This window comes from Panthera tigris, chromosome B1 (genome assembly GCF_018350195.1).
Source record: "Panthera tigris isolate Pti1 chromosome B1, P.tigris_Pti1_mat1.1, whole genome shotgun sequence".
NCBI lineage: Eukaryota > Metazoa > Chordata > Mammalia > Carnivora > Felidae > Panthera > Panthera tigris.
In genome coordinates, this window is record NC_056663.1 from 57,152,906 (window position 1) to 57,177,777 (window position 24,872).

At 33.8% G+C, this 24,872-nt stretch overlaps 1 long non-coding RNA gene across 1 annotated transcript in view; it reads left to right on the forward strand.

Annotated features, from left to right (window-relative positions):
- Window positions 1-15,344, forward strand: part of LOC122237640 — a 57,343-nt gene extending 41,999 nt beyond the window's left edge. The window contains exons 2-3 of the long non-coding RNA XR_006216226.1: window positions 2,138-2,249; window positions 15,207-15,344. This is a non-coding gene — a long non-coding RNA (uncharacterized LOC122237640). The remainder of the gene's footprint in view (window positions 1-2,137; window positions 2,250-15,206) is intronic.
- The last annotated feature ends 9,528 nt before the right edge of the window (window positions 15,345-24,872 follow it).

Consider the following 24,872-nt stretch of genomic DNA (forward strand, 5'->3'; position numbering starts at 1 on the left):
TATAATGGCTATTTGCTTAATATAGAACACATGACAAGTGTTAGAAGAGATGCTTTGGAGTCAGCTCAAAAATCAATTAAAGTATCGTCTTACAAGTTTTACCCACCTTTGGAGTCCCAAATTTCCTTAACCTCTCCCATCAGAGTAGTTATATTTTCCTACACATGAGAAGAGTGGAATAAGTCATTTTCATCTTTGTTCTTGATCTATAATTTTAAACTACTTATGAAATAGATTATTGTCATTGCCAACTTTAAAATGTAATTAGTATGTTTTGTCCTTGTCAAAAATGGCCTATTGTAGAGCCATAAATTGTTTCTCTTTACAGTGAAAAGAATTTCCTTCAAATTCTGGTTATTTAAGTACTACCTATTTCTTATAAATGATTTAGCACTATAGACAAATACACTGAAGAAAGATGAAATTCTACCACTTACAGATAAAATCTATTAACATTTTGAAACATCTATTATATGCTTATTTTCAAATATGTACAGTTTTGTACACATATATATGTATATATACATGCAAGTAGATGAATAAACAACTATTTTTGTTTATCTGTTTTATGAGAAGGTAAGACATTTTAGTAATGATTGTGACATAGTCTGAGGTCATGAAGCAGTCAAAATTAGCATTGACAATATGTGCCAAAAATGGTATCCTCAGCAAATTCTTCTTACCATTTACTTTGATTGTCCATTGACAAGACTTTCTTGGTTCTGTTTTATGGCACTAACTTTTTAGTCTCCCAGAGGATTCTATGAGCCTTAAATCTCTTTCCAATAATTATGTATTTTTCTATTTAAACTAATCACAGCAAGTTTTTCTTGTAACCAATAAAACTTATTTATAATTATTTACTTTGCTTATTCTTTCTAAGTTTGCTTCTGTTCTATTCTGGCTTCTCAGTTTGTTAGAATGGGAAAACATGGAAAGAACAGGTAAATACTTAAGAACTCTTTTTTCTCACACATATTGCATTTTTCTAATTTTATTTGCTATCACTAACACAGCTCATAGTTAGCAATATCCCAAAACTCTATTTCATGTTCAGCTCCTACTAACTAGTTCATGTTCTTTTAATTACCCAGAACATCCAAACCACAAAACATTTTCTATTATAAAAAGACCAAAAAATGAAACAAGAAAAGTCAGATAGCTACTACCTAAGAGAGTACCATTAAAGATACTTTATATGTGATGTCTTCTAATAACTTTGTGAGATAGAAATTATGTTATCCATTTCACAAATGAGAATATGAAACAGGGATGATTTGCTGAGACTCACAGATATATGACAATGCCAGAATGTAAACTAGAGTTTTCTGACCCTACTTCATTGTAATTTAAACTATGTAACCGTTTTCTTTTAAATTTTGCAAACATATTTAATTTTGCTTCCCCTTAACAAGGCACAAGTCAAAATTAAAGAGTGTGCATATAAATATATAACAAAGGGAAATCCTATAACCCCTTTTCTAATTCACTGTTATTATTAGCAATAAAATCATCAGTACATCTTACAGGACTAAGTATTACTTTAGGACCAGTTTTATGCTCTAAAATGGCCAAGAAATTTCAGATCAGAGTTAATAGGGGTCAAGACCGGCTGCAGGCCTGCTCCTTTGAAAACTATTACAATTTTTAAGACAATGATATCAAACCAAGCATGGGTCCCTTCAAAGCCTGAGAACTTGTATGACTAGTTGTACACTCATGAAGCCCTGATAAATTTGCTCCTAAATAATATAATTTGGGTTAGTAATTGAATAAATACATTATATATATATATATATATGTGTATATATATATATATATGTTACAAATTGATAATTGTTAAAGCTCAATGAAAACATGGGGACATTATACTATCCTTTCTACTTTGCATATGATTAGAATTTCTATAGAAAAAAGATAAAAAAGAGTGTATTGAAAATATTGAACCCAGAAACACTCAGGTATATGGAAGACTAAAAATGTACACATAAGCAAAACAGAAAATAACAAAAAAATAAGTAATTAGGAGATGATAAATGTGAAAGATAGATAACAAATATCTTTATACACATAAATGTTCACAGGAATAGAACAAAAAAAATTATTCAAAAAAATAAGAATTATTATTCTTCCATAGGAATATAAAAGAATATGTCCTGAAACGGAAATATTTGAAAATGTGCATCAAAAGAAGACCCTCTGTATGAAGACAAAAAATGACAGCAAGATTGTCATCTAAGTACATACAGGTAAATTTGCTGAAATATAATAAATAAGAAATCCTAAAGAAATCTAAGTTGAAAAACCACTAAAGTAATCTATAAATGAGAAAAACTGAGACTGGCCTCGGATTTCTCCTTAATAAGAATTTATGAAAGAAGATTATATAAAACACATCTTCAACATTCTGGATCAAAGAGAATATGGTCCAAAAATTTCTTTCAAGTAAAAAATAGCAAACAAGTATTTAGGCCTTTAAAAATCCAAGGAATAAAACACATTTAAGTCTTTCTTGAAAACAAACAAAACCTTTCCTGATAATAAATACTAGCCAATCAAGAAATGGCGAACTAGGAAATAGGAAAACTATGGTAAAAGCATGGATTGTGAATATCGAATGTTAAAATGCAGAATAAAAATTAAAAAAAGACTTATAGTTACAAAAAATTGACAAAATCTTGCTAACACTGAAAAGAGTTTCTAATAAACCTCCAGTATTTACAGTTTAGGTGAGCTGGACAAAGTGCATATAACTTCATATTTCATTGTAGGAAGTGAATACCCTAAGTGTCTAAAGCTAAAATTTGTAACCAGGAAGAAAAACAAAACACATATGTTTACATATTTTCTTCATGTCTTTATATTAAAGATGTCTTTTCTAAGGTAAATTTTTGTTTTGTTTTTAAGAAGAAATGTAAATAATAGATACATCTTTAAAAGAGTCAAAGATACTGAAAATAAACTAGCAACAACATTCAATATTCCACCTTCTGCAACTAGCCTTTGACAACATTTGGTGAATATCACCCCAATCAATCGTTCATAGGTATGCAGAGAATGGTCACAATGACAGAGAAGTGAAGAGATAGCAAGTTTGGCAGGATTCATTGTTCTCAACTGGATTATTTCTCAATATTCCCATTGCAACTAAACTAGAAAAGATAAATGTTATAAACTTTCACTGTTGGTGGGAATGAAAACTGGTGCAGCCACTCTGGAAAACACTATGGAGTTTCCTCAGAAAGTTAAAAATAGAACTACTCTCTAATTCAGTGATTGCACTACTAGGTATTTACCCAAAAGATACAAAAATACTAATTTGAAAGGATACATGCACCTCAATGTTTATAGCAGCATTACCAACAATAGACAAATTATGGAAAGAGGCCAAATGTCCATCAACTGTTGAATGGAATGAAGATGTGGTATATATGTACAATGGAATATTACTCAGCCATTAAGAAGAATGAAATCTTGGCATTTGATTGTTGTTTGAGCCTTTGCTTTCTCTCCTTCCTTGATAGATGTAGGTTGTCAGTTGTGACTTGGAATCTGCCCCTTTTTCTAACCCTAACATACATCTTTAACTCTAAAAGGTATGGAATAAAAAAATCCATCAATCACAAAATAAAAATTTAAATAGATATAATTGTGAGTTTGTAGTGATATCACAGTCATACTATCACATCTGCTTCTGCTCTGAGAGACAGTAAGATCTTCAAATTTTCTTTTTTTTTAAATCTTCAAATTTTCACAGGCATTTTTCTTCTAATGGATATATTCTCAAGAAACATTATCATTAAACATATTATAAAAAGACTGTGAAAATCTGCCAGTATTTCCCACCCCAAACTAACATTTTATCACATATCTTTTATTTGCAAGACCTAGGAAATACATGTTTTCTGGTCATTCTCCATGCCAGGAGAAAAATACATATTTCAAAATATGATCAGAGTGTGATAATATAGTATAGTAAAAACGTCAGAAACTAAAAACTAAAAGAGCAGACATTAAGTGCAAGCTTTACTACTTTCTAGTTTTTGGAGTCACCTGGAATTGATTCAAGTGTTCTGTTAATGGTCAGGCAATCTGTTGGGGAAAGAGGGACTGTCATATTTAAACTAGCCTTAAAGCCCATCTCCTGCTTCTCTCCTGTTCTTCTGATCTTCTTATCATGTATACAGGAATTGATACTCAGGTCCTTGAACACACCCCTTAGCTGTGCAATCTGGACACATCATCCCTATATGCTTCCTTGTTCTTTTTCTGTTCTAATTTAAGACACTTGAATGTGACTTTTATCCTATTCCCAATTCACAGGCAGTCATTCCTGATGCACTTGCAGGATTTGGTGTAATCTTTGGTCACTTCCTAATTTCTACTTTTGGCCATGATTCATGTTCTTAGTTACTCCATTATCTGTATCAATTATGGCCAATATGGAAGTCTATCAAAAGAAAACTAACTTGCAAATTTTAATTAATATATTCTTGGGTTGGAATAAAAAAGGTTTTATTCCCTTGTATATCCTATTACACCTCTTTACTGATGATGATATTTAATATAAGTTTGATATCTTTGATATATTAAAAATGAATTAAACATATAGTTAATCAAAAAAGCCAGTAGACCATAGACAGGGAGCACTGCAAATGCTTCTGTGTCCATTAATATTCAGGAAAGCAAATGAGGACAGAGTCAACGTAAAGCCATATGCTGCTGATGAGACAACCACCCTGAATCCCTCACACAGACAAAAGTGTATTGGTGTCAGATAAAATCTCTTTGCATTTATTCTCCCAGAGCACCGAGCTGAGAGAAATGAAAGGATTCTAATCCAAGGGCTCTACCAGGAATGAATTATTCATTGTACATACTGATTAATTTATGGTTATTATAAATCATGGATACGTGGTCTCACAGTAACATTTGATTTGTGTGATGATCTGCAAGATGGAGCTCCTGTAATTCATGTGTTTAATAACTGTCCTTGATTAGCTGAAGATTCGTTTTTATGAGGTAAAGGAAGTAAATATGATCAAAGCAAACTCCCAAAACACTAAGGTTTTATTTCTAAAAAGAAACATGAAGGTATTTGGAGCACTAAGACTAAACTCAACCATGTATGTTCATTCGAACATTGTTACTCAATACAAATGAGGTTGTCTAAATTTTAAAGTCACAACAAAAGTATGTCACACAAATTTTACAGATAATTGTAATGGGCAGCGTGTTTTACAAAACATATTTGTTTAATTATTCCAATTAAACGTAATGAAATGTTAGGTTTCCATGCAGGATTGGGTGGGAGAATTCGTATGCAAAAATCTATATGGTTTAAATGGCTAAAGCAAAACTGATAAAGGGAAGTACACACCTTTAAGTTTATGGATAATTTTTCACTGCTAACTATTGACAAAATGGACAAAATCTATCATTTTATTGGTGGCCTATCATAGAACTTTAATGCATTAATTTTCTAGGGCTGTCTTAACAAAGTATCACACACTTAACAACAGAAACTTATTTGTGCACAATTCTAGAGGCTCAAAATTTGAAATCAGCCTATCAGTAGGGTCTGTGAACTTTTTCATTGGTTTGTCAGTGAACGTCTTCTCCCTAGGTCTTCACATGGTCTTTCCTCTTATGTTTGTCTGTGTACAAATGTTTTCTTCTTTCAAGGACACCTGTCATATTAGATTGGAGTCCACTCTAAGACCTCATTTTAGCTTAATTACCTCTTTAAAAACTTGATATTTACAAATAGTCACATTCTGAGGTATTGGGGATAAGAACTTCAACATATTAATTTTGAGAAACACAATTCAGTCCATTACATTCTTTTTACAAAAAGCTTTATTTCCTTTGAGGATAACTTATTTAATTTGAAAGGATCTGGGTTTACTTGTATGAAAATAACTAAACTCTGAGATTGGAAAAGTGAAAAATCATTTGGAATCTGCCTTCAATAGGATTACTTTGTAGTAAGAAAAATAAGTTTGTGGATTACTAAGTCATATTAATTTAATTTAATTTAATTGCTTAATTTTGTTAATGTATATTTATTTTTGAGAGAAAAAGAGACAGAGCATGAGTGGTGGAGGGGCAGAGAGAGAGTGGCAGACACAGAATCCGAAGCAGGCTCCAGGCTCTGAGCTGTCAGCACAGAACCTGACTCAGGGATCGAACCCACGAATGGTGAGATCATGACTGGACCCGAAGTCGGACGCTTAACCGACTGAGCCACCCAGGTGCCCCCAAATCATATTAATTTTAAAATAGAAGATCATAAGAGGTAGAGACATTTTGATAAGGGTTTATTATTTTAAGAACAAGCTTTTATAGGAATGCATCACATGTAATTAATATTTACTAGGTTTCTAAGAAATTTAGTATTTCTGGGTAGCTAAGGAAGAACTTTGAAGATGAGGGAAACTGCAAAAGAAGAATAGTAGAAAAAGTTTTAACAACTTGCAATATGCTTAGGTATAACTGCATTCCATTATGCAACTGGAGAAATATCAATAAATGAGGCAAAGGGGTATAGGAAGCCTTCCATGGAAAACATTTCAAAATAATTATGCTGCGTGAAAGCTAAAAGTCAAACAATGACAAGAAAGAAATCTATTCTATTATTTGATTTTATAAAATTCTACAGAATGGAAATTGATTTATAAGGAATGAGGAAATTGGTGGGAGAGGTCACACACACATAATCAGTTTCTTGGTTATGATGAAGTTTCACAGATAATCTACATATATCAAAACTCATTAAACTTTCTACTTTAAATAAGGATAGTTTTGAGGCGCCTAGGTGGTTCAGTCGGTTAAGCGATTTGGGCTCAGGTCACCATCACGGTTTGTGAGTTTGAGCACCGCATTGGGCTCTGTGCTGACAGCTCAGAGCCTGGAGCCTGCTTCAGATTCTGTGTCTCCCTCTCTCTCTGCCCCTGCCCCACTCATGCTTTGTCTCTATCTTTCAAAAATAAATAAATATAAAAAATAAATAAGTACAGTTTTGCATATGTACATTATACACCAATAAAACTGTTGAAAGAAAAACAATTATAGAGGAAAAGGAATTATGTTGTTGCCATTTAAAATGATAACATTTGAGGGCACCTGGGTGGCTCAGTCGGTTAAATGTTCAACTCTTGGTCTGGGCTCAGGTCCTGATCTCACGGTTAATGGGATCAAACCTCGCATTGGGCTCTGTGCTGACAGTGCAGAGCCTGCTTGAATTTCTTCTCTCCCTGTCTCTCTAACCCTCTTCTGCCTGTGCGCTCTCTCTCTCTCTCTCTCTCTCTCTCTCTCTCTCACTCTCTCTCTCTCTCTCTCTCCTTCTCTCTCTCTCTCTCTCTCTCTCTCTCTCTCTAAAAATAAATGAATAAACATTAAAAAAAGGTATTGGGGCACCTGGATGGTCAGTCGGTTAAGTGACCGACTTCAGCTTAGGCCATGATCTCAGTTTGTGAGTTTGAGCCCCACATCATGCTCTGTGTTGACCCCTCAAAGCCTGGAGCCTGCTTCAGATTCTGTGTCTTCCTCTCTCTCTGCCCCGCTCGCCCTCTCCATCTCTCAAAACTGAGTAAATGTTAAAAAAAAAAGGTATTATTTGTATGATATTCGTAAGATGTGTCATTATTCTTGAAAATGTCTCTACTATTTTAACTTTGCTAAACTTTTAGCAGGAACTGATGTTAGATTTTTTACAATTATTTTTCTGCATGGACTGGATGATAATATTTTTATTATTTAGTATATTAATATGGGAATACACTTTAATTAGTATTTTACTTTTATAGCAGTTTTATGTTCACAGTAAAATTGAGGGGAAGGTATTCCCAAATACCTGCTACCTCCACACAGGCAGAGCCTCCCCCATTATCAATACCCGCATCAGAGTGCTACGTCTGTTGCAGTTGATGAATGTACATTAACACATCATAATCACCCAATGTCCATAGTTTACATTATGGTTCACTCTTGGTGTTTTATATTATATGGGTTTGGAGAAACGTATAATGACATGTATTTATCATCATGGTATTAGAGTAGTTTCATTGTCCTAAAATTCCTCTGCTCTCCACCTACTAACTTCTCTGTCCCAACTCCCAATCCTTGACAACTATGATCCTTTTTATTACCTCCATTGTTTTGCCTTTTCTAGAATGTCATTTAGTTGGAATCATACAGTGTATATACTCTTAAAATTGGCTTCTTTCAGTTAGTAACATGCATTTAAGATTCCTCCATGTCTTTCCATAATTTGATAACTCACTTCTTTTTAGTGCTGAGTAATATTCCATTGTTTGGATGTACCACATTTATATACCAGTTCACCTACTGAAAGGACATCTTGGTTGCTACCAAATTTGGCAGTTATGAATAAAGCTGCTATACATATCTATATGAGGTTTTGTGTGAGCAGAAGTTTTCAACTGTTTCAGATAAATACCAAAAAGTGTGATTGCCAAGCCATATGGTAAAAGTATGTTTTGTTTTGTAAGAAACTGCAAAACTGCCTTTCAAACTTGCTATAACATTTTGTATTCCTATCGTAAATAAATGAGAGTTCCAGTTGTACATTCTTGCTAGCATTTGGTGTTGTCCATGTTTCAAATTTTGGCTCTTCTGATAGATGCGTAGTGGTGTTTATAGTTTTCATTTGCATTTCCCTGATCTGATGACATATGATGTGGAACATCTTTTCATACGCTTTTTTGTCTTCTTTTTTTTCTTTTTTGTGAGATGTCTTTTAAGAACCTTGGTTCATATTTAAATTGGGTTGTTTATATTTTTTGTTGTTGAGCTCTATGAAAGCTTTTTAAAAATTATTTTGGGTAATGGTCCTTTATCAGATATGTCTTTTGTAAATATTTTCTGTCAGTCTATGATTTGTCTTCTCATTCTCTTGGTATTACCTTTTGCAGAGTGGAAGTTCTTAATTTTAATGAAGTCAGTTTATACATTATTTCTTGCATGTATCGTGCTCTTGGTATTTTACCTGGAAAATCACCACCTTGCTCATGGTCATCTAGGTTTTTTCTTATGTTGTTTTCTAAGAGTTTTATGGTTTCACATTTTTATTTAGGTCTACAACCCATTTGAAGTTAATTTTTGTGAAGAGTTTAAACTCTAGATTCATTTTTGGGGGGAGTGGATGTCCAGTTGTTTCAGCACCATTTGTTGAAAGGACTATCAATATCGAGGACTTATTAAAAAATATTTACTTATACGCAATGTTTTTCTTATACAAGATTTATTGTATCTTTAATATTTCAATTTACTCCCTACCTGGGGTTGATTTTTATGTATAGCACAATTTTCAGAATAAGACTTAGTTTTTCATTATGGGTTTTTATTGACTGGCACCATTTTTTGACAAGATAAAGTAAAATTGAAATCATTGTTAATATTGTTATTGTTGAAATAGACAACTTTATTTTATATTATTTTTTAAAATTTATTTATTTTGAGAGAGACAGAGCATGATTAGGGGAGGGGCAGAGAGAAAGGGGGGAGAGAGAGAGAGGGAGGGAGAGAGAGAGAGAGAGACAGAGACAGAGACAGAGACAGAGACAGAATCCTAGGCAGGCTCAACACTATCAGTGAGAAGCCCAGTGCGGGGCTCGAACTCACAAACTGTGAGATCATTACCTGAGCCAAAACAATGAGTTGGATGCTTAACCAACCGAGCCACCCAGGTGCCCCTGGATACATTGATTTTAATTTTTATGTGGAAATACAAAGCAAAAAAAAAATAGCCAAGATACTCTTGAAAATGAAAATTTTCTTGTACTTATATTATTAAATATAAAGTCTTATTATAAAGCAATACCATTAAAGACAACACTGTCCTGGCATAAAGATAGACAATAGATGATTGAAACAGAATAGAGAACTTAGGTACAGACAACACAGACATACATACGAACACTTGATTTTATGACAAAGTGGCACTGCAGATCAACAGTTTATAAGCATGCTTCATAAAACTGGAAGAAAGTCCTAATAGCTCCAGTTTGTTTTGTAAAACACTAGATCTCTATAGAATGTAGCATAATTATCACATCTTTGCCAATACATTTTGACTGTAGTGAACAATCACAGGGCAGCACTGAAGATTTAGTATTTTTTTTAATGTTTATTTATTTATTTTTGAGAGAGAGAGAGCATGTGTATGTGCACGCAAAGAGGGAAGAGGCAGAGAAAGAGAAAGAGAATCTTAAGCAGGCTCCTCACTGTCAGAACAGAGCCTGCCACGAGGCTCAAACTCATGAACCCGAAGATCATGAACTGAGCAGAAATCAAGATTTGGAAGCTTAACTGACTGAGCCACCCAGGAGCCCCTAAAGATGTAATATTTTGATTAAGTTGTCTAGGATATGAGAGAGTTGAATATGTTTATGGGCTATTTTTCAACAAGTAGATTTATAGAAAATAGTTCATGGATCAGGAAATTCAGAGACAATAAGAGGATTTTATGATTTATGAGATTGCAACATATTTCTGGTTAGAGAGGAAGACTAAGAAAGATATAAAGAATAAAAATGCATAATGAGCACTTTAAAAAATGTATTTGAGAATACAGTTTCAAAATTACCACTAAGCAGGAGGCATGTAACATCAGAGAGGTTTAATATTAAGATTATGTTCACTTCAGCTAATAAAACAGAAGAAGAATCTTTACACCGCATGGAATACAACAGTATATAAATGCTAAATTACATGTTTTTGTATGGTAGTTCTTTAGTATTTTTATTAAAGTACTGTAAAGTTAATTTAACAAAAAATAGTGTGCTTGTAATATTCACCACAAAATGCAATGCTATGGTCTTTTGAAGGAAACCACAAGTGACCACAAAGGAAATCACAAGTGAAAAAATGAACATAAATACTTTAAAATATAAAATTAGCCTTTTGAGGGGCTCCTGGGTGGCTTAGTCAGTTGGGTGACTGACCTCGGCTTGGGTCATGATCTTATGGTTCGTGGGTTCAAGCACCGCATCGAGCTCAGAGCCTGGAGCCTGCTTCCGATTCTGTGTCTCCCTCTCTCTGCACCTCCCCTGCTTATGCTCTGTCTCTCTCTCTCTCAAAAAATGAATAAATGTTAATAAAAAAATTTTAAATATAAAATTATGCTTTTGATAATAATTTCTATATGAAAATATTCATCAAATTAATTTGAATGTATTCATGTATTTAGAAATCTTCAAGGATTTTCATTATAAATTATTAAAATACACAGAAAATTACAGAAAATAATAATGTAGACATTCATGTACCATGACCCAGATATAGCAGAAAAATCTTCTTAAAATACTTTAATTGTAGTATTTTAATTAATCGTTTGTTATCTTTATTAGGGTGCTAGTTTATAAGTGGTCATTGAAAGATTGCATATTATAGATAGGTTGCATTTATAAATGTAAACCATGCCCTTGATAAAATGGCATAGTTGTTCTCCAATAAATGAAAGTAACCTAAAATTGATTAAAAACTTAGAGGATAATGATGGCAAATGAGCACTAAATACAGGGTGGTCTATGTGACAAAGGGGGGAAGTTGATCAGAGGGAGTTTAATATTAAGATTATATTCACTTTCAAAGCATAATTGGAGGTTATAAAGAGAGCTTAATTTGCAGAATTTGGTACATGCTGAGAAATTCAGAAATTGTTTATCATGACATTTCTGTATATTTATCCCATTATTTCTTCATTCAGTAGTGTCTCTATCCATATACTCTTCAGTGTTTCACTCTGTGCTCTAAAAGAGTTGGGAAGTAATGCTTAACCCTCTCACTAAAGCTACTTGTGATGCAAACACACAACTATAGGGCTGCAATTATTTGACAAATGAATAATTAAGCTGAAATTTCAAAATTATTGATTGTGTGAGATGAAAGACTTAGAGGGAGAACAGAAAAATGACAAGCATGGGTTAATAATAAAGATCAAGTCAGTGCCTGGGTTAAAAACAATAAAGTAACATCCTAAAAGCCAATGATTTTTACCAATGATTTTCACCACTTATGTTTGATTATACATATGAAGCTATTTAAGATAGCTTTAATTATAGGCAATAGAATTTTGGCATCATATTCCTTTACAATTTTATTCTTTGTGCCTTTTCTTCCTTCTGCCTTTCTAAACCATCACCTATGTTACATAATTCATATGTATTAAAATAAAGTATGTAATGGCTAAATTATTTCTATCATTGGTTCAAAGAATTTCTAAGATAATGTCTTTGTTTTCAAAATGAGATTAATAAATTATTTATATCAGATAATGCCTCTAAAATTATAACTCAGGTTTTGCTTCTATTTTTAAAATAATATATGTATGAATTTTATTACATTTTTAATATAACTGGCACAGGAACAAAATCTCATAAAACAGGTTTTGGAATCTAGAAATATAAGAGTATAGTAAGAGAATATGGTGCATATGCAGTATACTTTCTAAGGTGATCAGGAGGGTTAAGGGCAACAGCCCATAGCAAAACATTTCCGTAGGAAAATATGTGAACATTCTAACCAACTAGCATAAATACAGACTATAAATAATTTCATACTTCTTTTGGTCAGGGTTTATAACAAATGAGATCAGGTCAGGTCACATTTTGCTGCCAGATGTTACCAAAAATGATATTTAGAGCAGTTTGGACTCCATAAATTAAATAATGTTTTGTGTCAAAACAAAACAAAAATAAACTTTGTTATCTTTGTGTAAATCTGAGTTCATTATCCCCTTCCTCCTTCATTCATTTTTTTTCTTCCCATCATCCTTGGTAACACCTTTGCTGGTCTAGGTTGCTTACCTGTTTGCGTGATACAAATCTAATCCCTGAGAAGCTGGGGTACCTTTACACCATGCTCTTCTCAAGCTGTACCTGTTGGGCTTGTGCATTTATGGTCAAAGAGCAGGTGAATATCAGGGGACACACCAAAAAATGCACTTGTTACTAAAAGCATTCTTCCCTGTCTTCATTGTATAAAGGAACTCTACCTGTTTCTGATTATTAGCTTTAATTATCCTTGCTGGGATTCTGACTTATGTCTGTTTGTCTTTTAGCATCAGGAATCTGACATGACCAGATGGTGGCTTATCTAATGGTTTAATGGGACTCTTGCTCTGCTCCTTGTTAGAAACATCTTAACTATAAGGAACAGCAACTGTAAACCCACAGGGCTCAGAGTTATAGTGACGAAGAGGACAAATTCTCTAAGAGACTCACTGGAATTGACGGTCAAGGATTTACTCCTGTTCTTATCCTTCTACCTTTCGGCAAAAGGTCCATTCTGTTATTGTAGGAGGTCAGCAACATCTGGATCATATGATATAAGACCAGAAGATCACATACCAGGTGCCCACTGTCTTACCTCCTCTTCTGAAAAGTAGGTTCCATACTTTAGTGTAACTTATGTGGAATCCCATACTTGTAGAAAACAACAAAATGGAACTCTTAACCTCTTGGATAGTAGTACAGTGGTCAAGATGCTGGAGGCATAAAAGCAAACTCATGCCTACAATACATGTAGCTTCCAGTCACTGTTAATCACCACCCTTTCCAGGGTTGATGGAGTGTAAAATAGTTTTCTATCAAGTAGCTGGTTGGTCTTTGAACTGGATGCTTTGTATTGGAAAATGAACACTGGTCTCTGTTGCTGGCAGGTTGGGCTCTCAGTAATGGTAGTAACAAGGTCAGCCTTAGTGAATGAGAGACTGGACCCTTAAACCCCTGCTTAGCTTCAGTTTCTGACATCATGGCTGAATCATTCCATCTACATAAGTATTTAGTGCTTTTTCTGTAGTGAGTGCTTTCTGGGGAGCATTAGTCAGATACATAAAGATTTTCATACTTAAAATCCTTCCCCAAAGATCCATTCACATGCCATTTTCCTTAATCTCCTTGCTCCAATATTCCAATCTTTTCTTTTCCAGGATGCTGGTAAGTTAGTAGTCAACCAGTCAAGTTATTTGCCACTCCTCATGAGTACTATATATTATAACCTATGACCATTTTTTGTCCAGACAGGGATATCCTGTGTGCCCATTCTGAGAGTTTCCTTTGCACTGTTTCTCAGGGCCACTGCTGAATGGAGCTAACATTTGCAGTCATATACAGAGCTTAGTTGAGGGTGAGACGCCAGTAAAATAGTAGTTGAAAGGATAGGAGTCCAGACCACCTGCTTATACAGCTTCTATTTTTTGGCCTTGTTCACATCTGATTCAAAATATAGTACTTCCATTTTATAATGGATTGCTACTGGTCAAATCTGACCTTATGATTTGGTTGATATGATAGAACTTGGCTTATGAAAAGTGATTCTGACTACAAGTTCACTTCATGTTCCTGGGTCCAGTTATAAAACAGGACATGTTTCTCAAAAAGTGTAGGGGCGCCTGGGTGGCTCAGTCAATTAAGTGTATGACTTTGGCTCAGGTCATGATCTCACAGTTCGTGAGTTCGAGTCCCACATCAGGCTCTGTGCTGACAGCTGAGAGCCTGGAGCCTGTTTTGGATTCTGTGTCTCTGTCTCTCTCTACCCCAATCCTGCTTGTGCTCTGTCTCTCTCTGTCTCTCAAAAATAAATAAACGTTAAAAAATTTTCTTTTAGTGTATAAATATTGATTGTATATGACAAGATCTTGACCTATTAACTTACAAGTCTATCTTATAATTCTTCTATTGGGGCTTTCCATAAACTCCACATGGTATCTTTTCACTTCACAGGTACCTATAATACCACTTAATCTGCTAGGTCATGTGGTACATGTGGCAGAGCCACTTCTATCTTAACGTAGACCTCCTTAGAGCCCTTTTCTGCTCTAGGTTCCACTTAAAGCTGGTAGTATTTTGTGCCATTTGGCATATAGGTCAGAATAATATTCTTAAGTGTGGACTATGTAATTTCCAAAATCTGGAGAGTCCTCTTCCTTCTTAGTGGTGGGAAATACAAGATGCAATAATATGATCCTTATTTTCAGAAGATGGTCTGGAATACCTCAAACCTTGGGAGCTCTAAAATCTATAATGATGTGTTAATATCCTGATCTTGATCTATCTTGCACTCTCTGAAGTCTATGTGTCTTACCAAGGACTCCAATAGATTTGTCACTTCTTGTTTATCAATCCTCTTAACATGATTTTATTTTTAGAGTATGTCATTGTGTTGTTCTTGCATATGTCCAGATGTTCCAGGTCCCTTTGGATTGTATTATGACAGAGGACAGAGGAGATAACATAGCCTTGGGGCAAGACCATGGAACCGTGTAAGGACAGACTGTCTCAAGAAAATGCAAACTGTTTATGATCCTGCTTTCAAGTAGTAATGAAAATAAATAGATTTACCACATTAGTGGCCATATATCATGTGTCTAAAGTTTTGATGTGTTCAAGCAAAGATAGCACCTTTTGGCATGCCACCCATAATAGAGACCACTGGTGGTTTGTATTTGCAATTGTCAATTATCCTCCAGAATCTGTCTTTTGATGGGCCACACTGGTAGATTTAATGTTGTTTATCAGTATTTAAGGTTGACACTAGTCTCTGCTACTCCTTCAGAATATGGCATGGTTTTATCTTCTTTGTGCATAGGAGGGGAAGTAGTTTCAGAGACTTCCCACTGAACTTCACCTCTGATAGCTCCTATCCCAGAGACCAAAAAAAAAAAAAAAAAAAAAAAAAAAAAAGTTAGGGTTTTGGCCCTTTTATTGAGTATATCCATTTCAATTGTGCATTTGACAATCAGAAAATATCACCAGGGACTCTTTAGACCTATTGAATATACTGTGAAACAAACTTAATCACAGACTCCATTTATTATCTAGTTCTCATGTACACCCACTCAACAGAAATCCATAAGATACTGTGGATCCTCCAGCATCAATGTTAATGTGGATTCTGGGTATTCCTCTTTCCTAGGATATGAGTACTAAATTAAAAGGCGGGGTGTCTGGGTGGCTCAGTTGGTTAAGTGCTAAGTGTCAGACTTTGGCTCAAGTCATGATCTTGCAGTTTGTGAGTTTGAGCCTTGCGTCCAGCTCTGTGCTAACAGCTCAGACCCTGGAGCCTGCGTCTCCCTCTCTCTCTGCCCCTCCCCTGCTCACACTCTGTCTCTCTCTGTCTTTTAAAAATAAATAAACGTTAAAAAAAAATTTTAAAGGCAATATATCTCTTTGGAAAGTATTCAGAACTCACTATCAAATGTCCTTGCCATGGTGTTGCATGATCCTTGCATCTTGGTACCAGGATTTTCCTATGCTCACTGGGTTCCAGGTCTGAAAACTAGCTCAGATCCAGAAATTGACAAAAGATAAGTTTTTATTTGGAATGGTTGTCCATGGCATCCTGATTATTCATTTTAAAAATTTATTTTGAATCATATTCTAGCCAACTATCTATTTTGCCCTTGGGAATGCTGTTTTATTAACTATCTCCTTTTGTCTTTATAGGTAATGATACTGTGATTGAAACTAAGCCTTCCTCGCTCATTATAAAAATCCTGCCCACCTTTTATTTCTGATGGTGAAGCACCTTCCCTTTATTTTTCAAGATTCTGTCAATCCTACTGTTACCAGGGAGCTCAGTTATTTTTTTTATTTTTTTAATGTTTTTTTTTTTTTATTTTTGAGAACGAGAATGAGAGAGAGACAGCAAGGGAGGAGCAGAATGAGGGGTACAGAGGATCCCAAGCAGGCCTTGTGCTGACAGCAGAGAACTCAGTGTGGTGCTCAAACCCAGAAACAATGAGATCATGACCTAGGGCAAAGTCAGACACTCATCTGACTAAGCTACCCAGGTGCCGCAAAAGCTCAGTTCTATAACAGCATATCATACTATTAATGGCAGCCTATGGAGAGCATCCACCTCTGATCTTTTCAGTGTCCATATCACCAGTATATTCTTTATTTCTTTGATAAAGTGAAGTGTCTTCTAAGACCACTTATCATTATATTCATCTGGTGGATTTTCTGGCCTTATATAGTATACCTACTTCATCACAACTACTTCTTTGAGTCTTTCTATTTCTTCTTTCAACATCTCTCATGGTAGATTTGGCTTTACTACCCTATATACTGTGGGCTGTAACTTTTCCCCAAGCTGCTAAGAGCCACCCTAACAGTTTGTTATAGTTTGTTACAGTTTCCTTGAGTTTCTTGCTAGGATGTTGCTTTCTCTATCATGGGAGAAGGTTTTCATATTGATAAAATCTCCTTTGCCAAATTTTATGTTCTGCCTCTTTAGTCCCATATGTTTTCTCTTGGCTCCTACTGGGACATTTTGGCAACATCACACAGATCTGTCAGTGTATATCCTTTTTTCTCTTAACAAACCCAGAGTTTACCTGGCTGTTTTATGTTGTAAATTGGCCCTTGTTGTTGGTCTGGTAGATAAGAGGAAGGCTATAAAAAGATTGTAGGGAAATATTCTTCCCTTGAAAGGCAGAGGTATCTGCATTATCTTCAAGGAAGCTGGAATCGCTTTTAAAAGGGAAGAAGCCTAGATTTTTTTTTAATGCAATGACCCAGATTTCCCTATCTCATGCCAAATAATTCCAACCTTTCCCATTCATGATCCTCACTTTGGTATAGCATAACTGTTAGTCTCGAGAGTTCAACTTTCTCTGGAGCAACATTACACTTACAATAAAGTGCTGGCCCTGATCTGAAGCTTTTTTCTGACCTCTGAGAGCAGGAGATACTATTCTCTTCTTGCTATCAAGGAGACTCACTGGTTTTCACTTTTTGCAATAAATCAATGATTGATCATTCTCTTCCTTTCATGGCCTGTCATGGTCTTTTCCTCCCTAATTAATCATTAATACCCCAGTAAAGTTCACTGGACTCTATAGTCTTTATAATTATTGTTTCTGCAGTATTTCTCAAATGTCTGATATACTGCCTGCATCAGGACATTCTCTTCTACCAGTGGTTCACTTCCAAAAAATTTTTTTTTAACAATTGCTGCACTGAATGCACATGGTACAGACTATGTGTTCTCTAATGACCAGGAATGATAGGGTTTTTATTACCAGGCAGCTGGTGGATAATACAGCTCCCAAATCCTATTTAATAGTCTGCTTTCTTAAAACACTTCTGGTGCTAAATGTTGCAGTGTAGGTCTCCTGAGAAGCACTCTGAGAGGGAGATTTGTGTGCAACACTTATTGGGGAGTGATCTCAGGATCAATATCAGTAGGGAAAAAATGAATGCGATTCTGTAGAGGGATAAATTGAACTATAATCTTGAATTGAGGTAGCTCTCTAATGTTGTCTGCAAATGAGTTTAGTCCCACATTCACCAGTCATTGGAATGGGAGATATCCTTGAATGAGAAAGCTTTCTTCACAACATGGGAAGTCTCAGAGAAGGACTCTGGGTGAAAATGGTTAACCACCTGCACTCCTGGGAGATCAGGGACTGAGTGCCTCTGTTCTGAGTAAAGGAAAATTTGGTGAAGCATTGTTTATAAATTGGATATCTGGAAACAACATAAATGCACATTAATAAGGAACTATATAAACATTATAGAGCAAGAGACAATGATATGCAACTGTTAAAAAAAACAATGAAAGTAAATCTTCAGATCTTAATATGGATGGTTCTCAAAAAAGATAAAATTGAATACTAAAAATAACATACAGAATAATGAATGTATGTATTATTTACCTAAATAAAAAATGCACAGACTACTTATGTGTGCTTTTCATATATAGTCAAGTGGTCATGAAAATAATAAATTCACTAAAATGATCAAAATAAAATGATTGGCAGCACTTTTCATTGGGGAGAAAAAGAAGGAAACTAACCTGGAGAGGAACACACAGAGAACTGCAAGTTTCTCTGAATATTTTCATTCCATTTCTATGAAAATATGAAGCTAGATCTTGAAATTACAAACATTTAAACTCTGATTGCAAGGTGAATATACTTTCCATAACAATGTTAAATAGCCTCTTGAAACTTGTTTCTTGATGCATCCCAATGCCTCCCATTCTAATTTTCTCTTCATCCGCATGACTACCATCTGAATTCAAATCTTACCATGTTTGCTTAAATGATATAATGGTATCCCTGCCTACTGGTTACCTCCTCCAATCTATCTTACATCGTTATTACAAAAAGTAATATTTCTTAAATATACCACTAATAATATCACTACCCTGGTCAAACCTATCAATTGTTCCTTGTTTCCCACTAAATTATGACCCCCCAAAAAACCCCACAAAGATTTAAAAAATAATGAAATAGATGATAAGAAACAATCTGAGGTATCAAGCACCTAACTAAAGGACCCTAGAACAGGCATAAAGAGAAAAGAGAGAAATTTTTTTCACATAAAAAGCATCTTTAATCTTAAATTATGCTTATTTATTCATTTTTTTAACAAGACATCTTCAAATATGAATAGATAACATTCATAGTTCTTGTAATTAGGGTAAACATATATTTTGCTTTGCTTAGGACTGTCCTGGTTGACCTAGTTATCTTGCATAATTATTAAGAGTTCTTTGTACTCTCTGAAATGTCTCAATTTGCACTAAAATTAATATATTCACTGTATATCAAACCTTGGTATTTTGAAACCAAGCATACTTGTAGCCCTTAATTATGTTAAATTATTATATTTAGGCTCCAACAACTCCAACTGTAGTAAAAATTATTGTAAAATGTCATACTAAGTTAAAGAACATTCTCAAAGTATTCAGAGGAAAAAATGGATACACTGCAGAATAATGAGAAAAGACAGACATCAATATCTCATCAGTAACCTCTAATACTAGAAAATAGAGCAAGGTATTCACAGTTCATATAGAAATTTATTTCGAGACTAGTATTACATTTCAATAGTCAAGTGTAAAAACAGAATAAAAACATCTTCAGAAGTGTAACAAGACAAAGTTTATCTTCTATATACTACTTTTTGGGGGGTAATTTAAGAGCATTTAAAAAAAATTGTGTGAACTAAGGATTACACATGAGAGTCCAGAACTGTGGATCCACAAGGGGATAGATAGAAGTATTCAATGCCACCTATTCAATGAAAGGACTAAAGAACAACCTTCACAGTTTGAAACATAAGGACAAAACTTCAAAAGTCTTTAAGGTTAGATAGGGGATTTGTGAGAATAAACAGTAAGATTGATGATTTAGAAAACCATAGGAATATGCTTTATCTTAGTCAATAACAGATGGAATAAGAAACAGAAATATAAATATGTGGCTTGAAATTTTAGTGATGGTTGATGAAACTGAGAGTAATGTAATTATTTGGGGAAAAAAGAAGAGAGATACAGAGTTGTGTAAATGAGGTAAATCTCACCTATCAAAGTAGAAAATAATAGATAATAGATTAGATCAAAAGTGCAAAAATTAACATATAGAAGTGAAGGTACGTTATTCACAGATATGGGGATAAAGAATAGAATAACTACACTAAGTAAACCATAAAGTAGTTGGCTCTGGAAAAAATACATTAAAGGTGGAAAGATTTGGGGAATAAAATGTTTCTCAATCTAGAATTTTCTAAGTTATGTATGTATATTTCCTTGATCTAGAAAATAAAAATGAGCAAACAAAATTATGCATGATGAGAGATATTATTAAACACTGCTTATACTAATATGTAACATAGCTTGGCTTTCTGGTTTTTGCAATCTCAAAATGCAGTCACATGGTCCATAAATAATATCTACTCTTCTCAGAGGAGAATTTTACTAGATTAGTATTTATTCACACATGCATTCATTCATCTGACAAATATATATGAGGCATCTTTCATATGCTCAGTATTCTACTACATGAGAATTAAAATGTAAAACAAACAAAAAAAGCAAAATAATTTTTTCTAATTTCAAGTATTTTATACTAGTGAGAGCGTTATACAATGAAATAGATTATGGAGAGCATGATTGATGAATGTTAGTGTATTAGAGGGTACTAAAGGAAAAATATATATAAAACTGAATTCAGGATAATGTACTGTTTCTATGGAAATGATAATTGCATTGACTCAAATATCACAGTGATACCAGAAAAATAAATATTAATTTCCCGGGATATGCTATGATAATGAAAATCCAGCATTATGCAGATGTACATGTACATTTTACTCTATTGAATGCTAGTCAGGGAGTAAACCCAAGTTTTTCCTTTTATAATAAGATAAATGACTATTAAATGACTATTAAAATATAGTCCTTTTATAATAAGATATATATAATAAGATATATATAATATATAATAAGATAATATAGTCCTTTTATAATAAGATAAATTACTATTAAATGACTATTTATAATAAGATAAATGACTATAAATGACTATTAAAAGACTATTTAATTCACTTAACTTTTCAGATTAAGGACTGTCTAAATATTCAGAAACAAAAATTGATTGAATATAGTTTGGCTTTATAACATGATACTTTAAAGAAAAGCTACTTATACTAGAAAGAAAATGAAGAAGTCTTAGATGTATTTAAAGAGTCATTGGTAGAAGAGAAAAAAAAAAAGACATGCCCAGTTGCACAGTAAAGTACAGAGTGCATTTGAACCAGATAACAACAACCCTTGAGATAGAACATAAAAACAAAACAAAATTGCTGCCAGTTGGTGAGAAAGGAATTATTCAGTTGCTGCAGCTACACTGATTATTGAGTGATATTCGAGATCAGGTATGCAGTGCTGTTTGGATGTTCATTCAAACGTGTGTATACAAAGATGGCTGGAAAGAGGAGCAAGTCAAGTAGTCATGGTGTGAAAGACTTTGGAAACCGGCATAGGCACTGAAAAAAAATTCTGACAAAGACAATAGGCAAAACGGTTTGAGAGTTGGTAGAGGAGGATAAAATATAAATGGAATTGTTAAAGACTTTAACAATCTAGATTTGAGTATATTCAGCCAGCTCCTCTCTTGTTAAGAGAATAAACAAAATTACTAGCCATGGAAGTTAAAAGAACAGGAATATTTAAGAATTATGTTGAAGGACGAAAGAACAAGCCTGGTGGCTGAGTGAATGCTGGCTGGGAGTGAAGGAAGCTGGAGGGATTACAGTGATTTAGTTTTCCACCTGGGTGGCATTACAGTGATGTTACCTATAACAGAAATAAGGAGGATGGAAAAGGAGCTCATTTAAAAGAACATCATGCATGGAACCAATCAAAGGAAAAATAAAAAGTAGGTTGAATTTTAAAATGAATCAGCATATGACTGTTAAATCATTTTAAGCTTAATAAACTGACCAATTAATACAAGTTCTCCAAATATAAGAAAATTTTCTCAGAACTGGATTAATTTTCTTTTTTCTTTTTTTTTAATGTTTATTTATTTTTGAGAGAGAGAGAGAGAGAGAGAGCGCAGGAGAGGGGCAGAGAGGGGGACAGAGGATCCAAAGTGGGCGTTGTGCTGATAGCAACGAGTCCGATGGCACTCAAAATCACAGACCAGAGGATCATGACCTGAGTCAAAGTCGGATGCTCAATCAGTTGAGCCACCCAGGCACCCAAATTTTATTTTTTCTTAAGGCAGAATTGAGTTTTAGAGACATTCTATAAACATAAGACATTATATGACAAGATATTCACATATGACAATATATGTCATAATTCTCTGTCTTAATATTTTTACAAGTTTAATTTTAAGTACTTAATAAAACTTTGTTACTTTTCCTCTAGTATTACATTTTCAATGGCTGAAGTTTACACTACTTTGATGTTTTTCCAGGAAAAGTTTTCCTTTTTCTCTGATGACATCTGAATTATTGAAAGATTGCATCTTGACTATAAAATTAACAGAATGTTGAAAGGCATGTAAATCTTTTTGATGTGATATATAATTCATGTTTATTTCCTTTCTCTGTTACGGAAATGATCCTAGTTATTTACAGTTTATGTAAGGAAGAAGTAAGAAAACCAAAATTTGTTCTTATTAAAAGTTTGTTGCTAGGAAAAAGCAAGTTATTGCTAACCTTGTCCCATTCCCAAACTATGGTAACACACATGGAATTTTAACAAAAAGAACTACCAGTGTGGGATTTTGTTTTTAATTTCAAAAGGCTTGATTTTATTTTTCAAATTTTCTATCTTCAATTGTAAGCTTTTTTAAAATACAGCACACACACACATAATATATTAGAGATAATGTTAGAAAAATCCAAGAAAAACTGTTAAATTCCTTTTATCATATCTAGAAAACTTATGCATATCTGCCAAATATTATACCTAAATCTTTGAGGACAAAGCAAAAGTTTCAGGATAAGACTTGCATATAAACTGAGGTAAACATAATAATCAAATTGCGCTTATACCTGTTTTGCAGGGTAAATATGAAGGAAACATAAATGTGAGAAAAAATACACATTCTTAATATATATATACAACATATATATGGTGTTTATATATGTAAATATTACTTTAACTGGTGAAATAAAAGGATATTGAAAGGCCACAAGGTCATTTTTTAGTAATAAATGATTGAAATGTAACAGTTTATAAATGTGCTTATTAATATGCTGGTACATGAAAATTCAAGTTCAAGGGAAATAACTGAATTGGGCTTTTAAGGTTTAACTTCAGTGAGAAAATAGAAAAACATTGCAATTCAGGGCACCTGGGTGGCTCAGCTGGTTAAGCATCCAACTTAGGCTCAGGTCATGATCTCACGGTTTGGGAGTTCAAGCCCCTTGTCAGGCTCTGTGCTGACAGCTCAGAGCCTGGAGCCTGTCTTTGGATTCTGTGTCTCCCTCTCTTTCTGCCCCTCCCCTGCTCACACTGTCTCTGTCTCTCTTTCTCTCAACAATAAGTAAAACATTTAAAAAAATTAAAAAAAAAGAAAAACATTGCAATTCAGCACAAATATCTTATTGTTCCAACATAAAAAAGAAGACCTTGTTCACTGAATAATGCCTGTCTTCTCAGCCTGTGTTCACTTGTTTTCTTCTCCTTAACATATATTAAAAACATATAGACTTGTTATTTTTATAACTTTTATATAATAAAGCTATATTATTGAATTGTAAATCAAATAAGCATTTGTAAAATCACCTGTCCACTCAGGTTTGTTGTTGTTTTATGACTGTTTCTTATGTTCTCATGCTAAACTGTTATAATTTGTGTAGGAGTGACTTTTAAAACTTTGTATGACAGAAATATTCAAGCACATATACAACTACAGAAAACAGGTAATGTACTTCTTTGAATCCATCTTGAGCCACAATAATTGCTGCAATTGAACTAATACTGTATTGATTCCTTATTGCTTGAGGATGTTAAAGCAAGTTCAAGAAAACAATTTATTTTACACTTAAATAATATAATATGTGTCTCTCACCAAGATGTGATTCTTCTTTAATATAACCATACCAAAGAAAGTGTATTTTTATCACTTCAAAATGAAAAAAGTAAATTACTTAGTATGAACTAATACCCAGTACATGTGCCGATTTTTTCAAGAATCGAAAATGTAATTTTTACTGTTGGGTATCTGAATTATTATGCATTTTTAATCTTTATCTTTCTTACTATAGTTAATGTAAATTATAGATATACATATGTGAATGTACATAAATCTATATATTTCTACCACAAATATTTGCCCAAGTGTTTGAAAACTACATTATTTAACTCATATATATTGGATTTTTAAATTTTTTGAATTTTTTAAATGTTTACTTATTTTTGAGAGAGAGAGTGTGAGCAAGGGAGGGGTAAAGAGAGAGGGAGACACAGATCTGAAACAGTCTCCAGGCTCTGAGATGTCAGCACAGAGCCTGAAGCGGGGCTCAAACCCATAAAATGAGAGATCATGACCTGAGCAAAATCGGATGCTTAACTGACTCAGCCACCCAGGTGCCCCT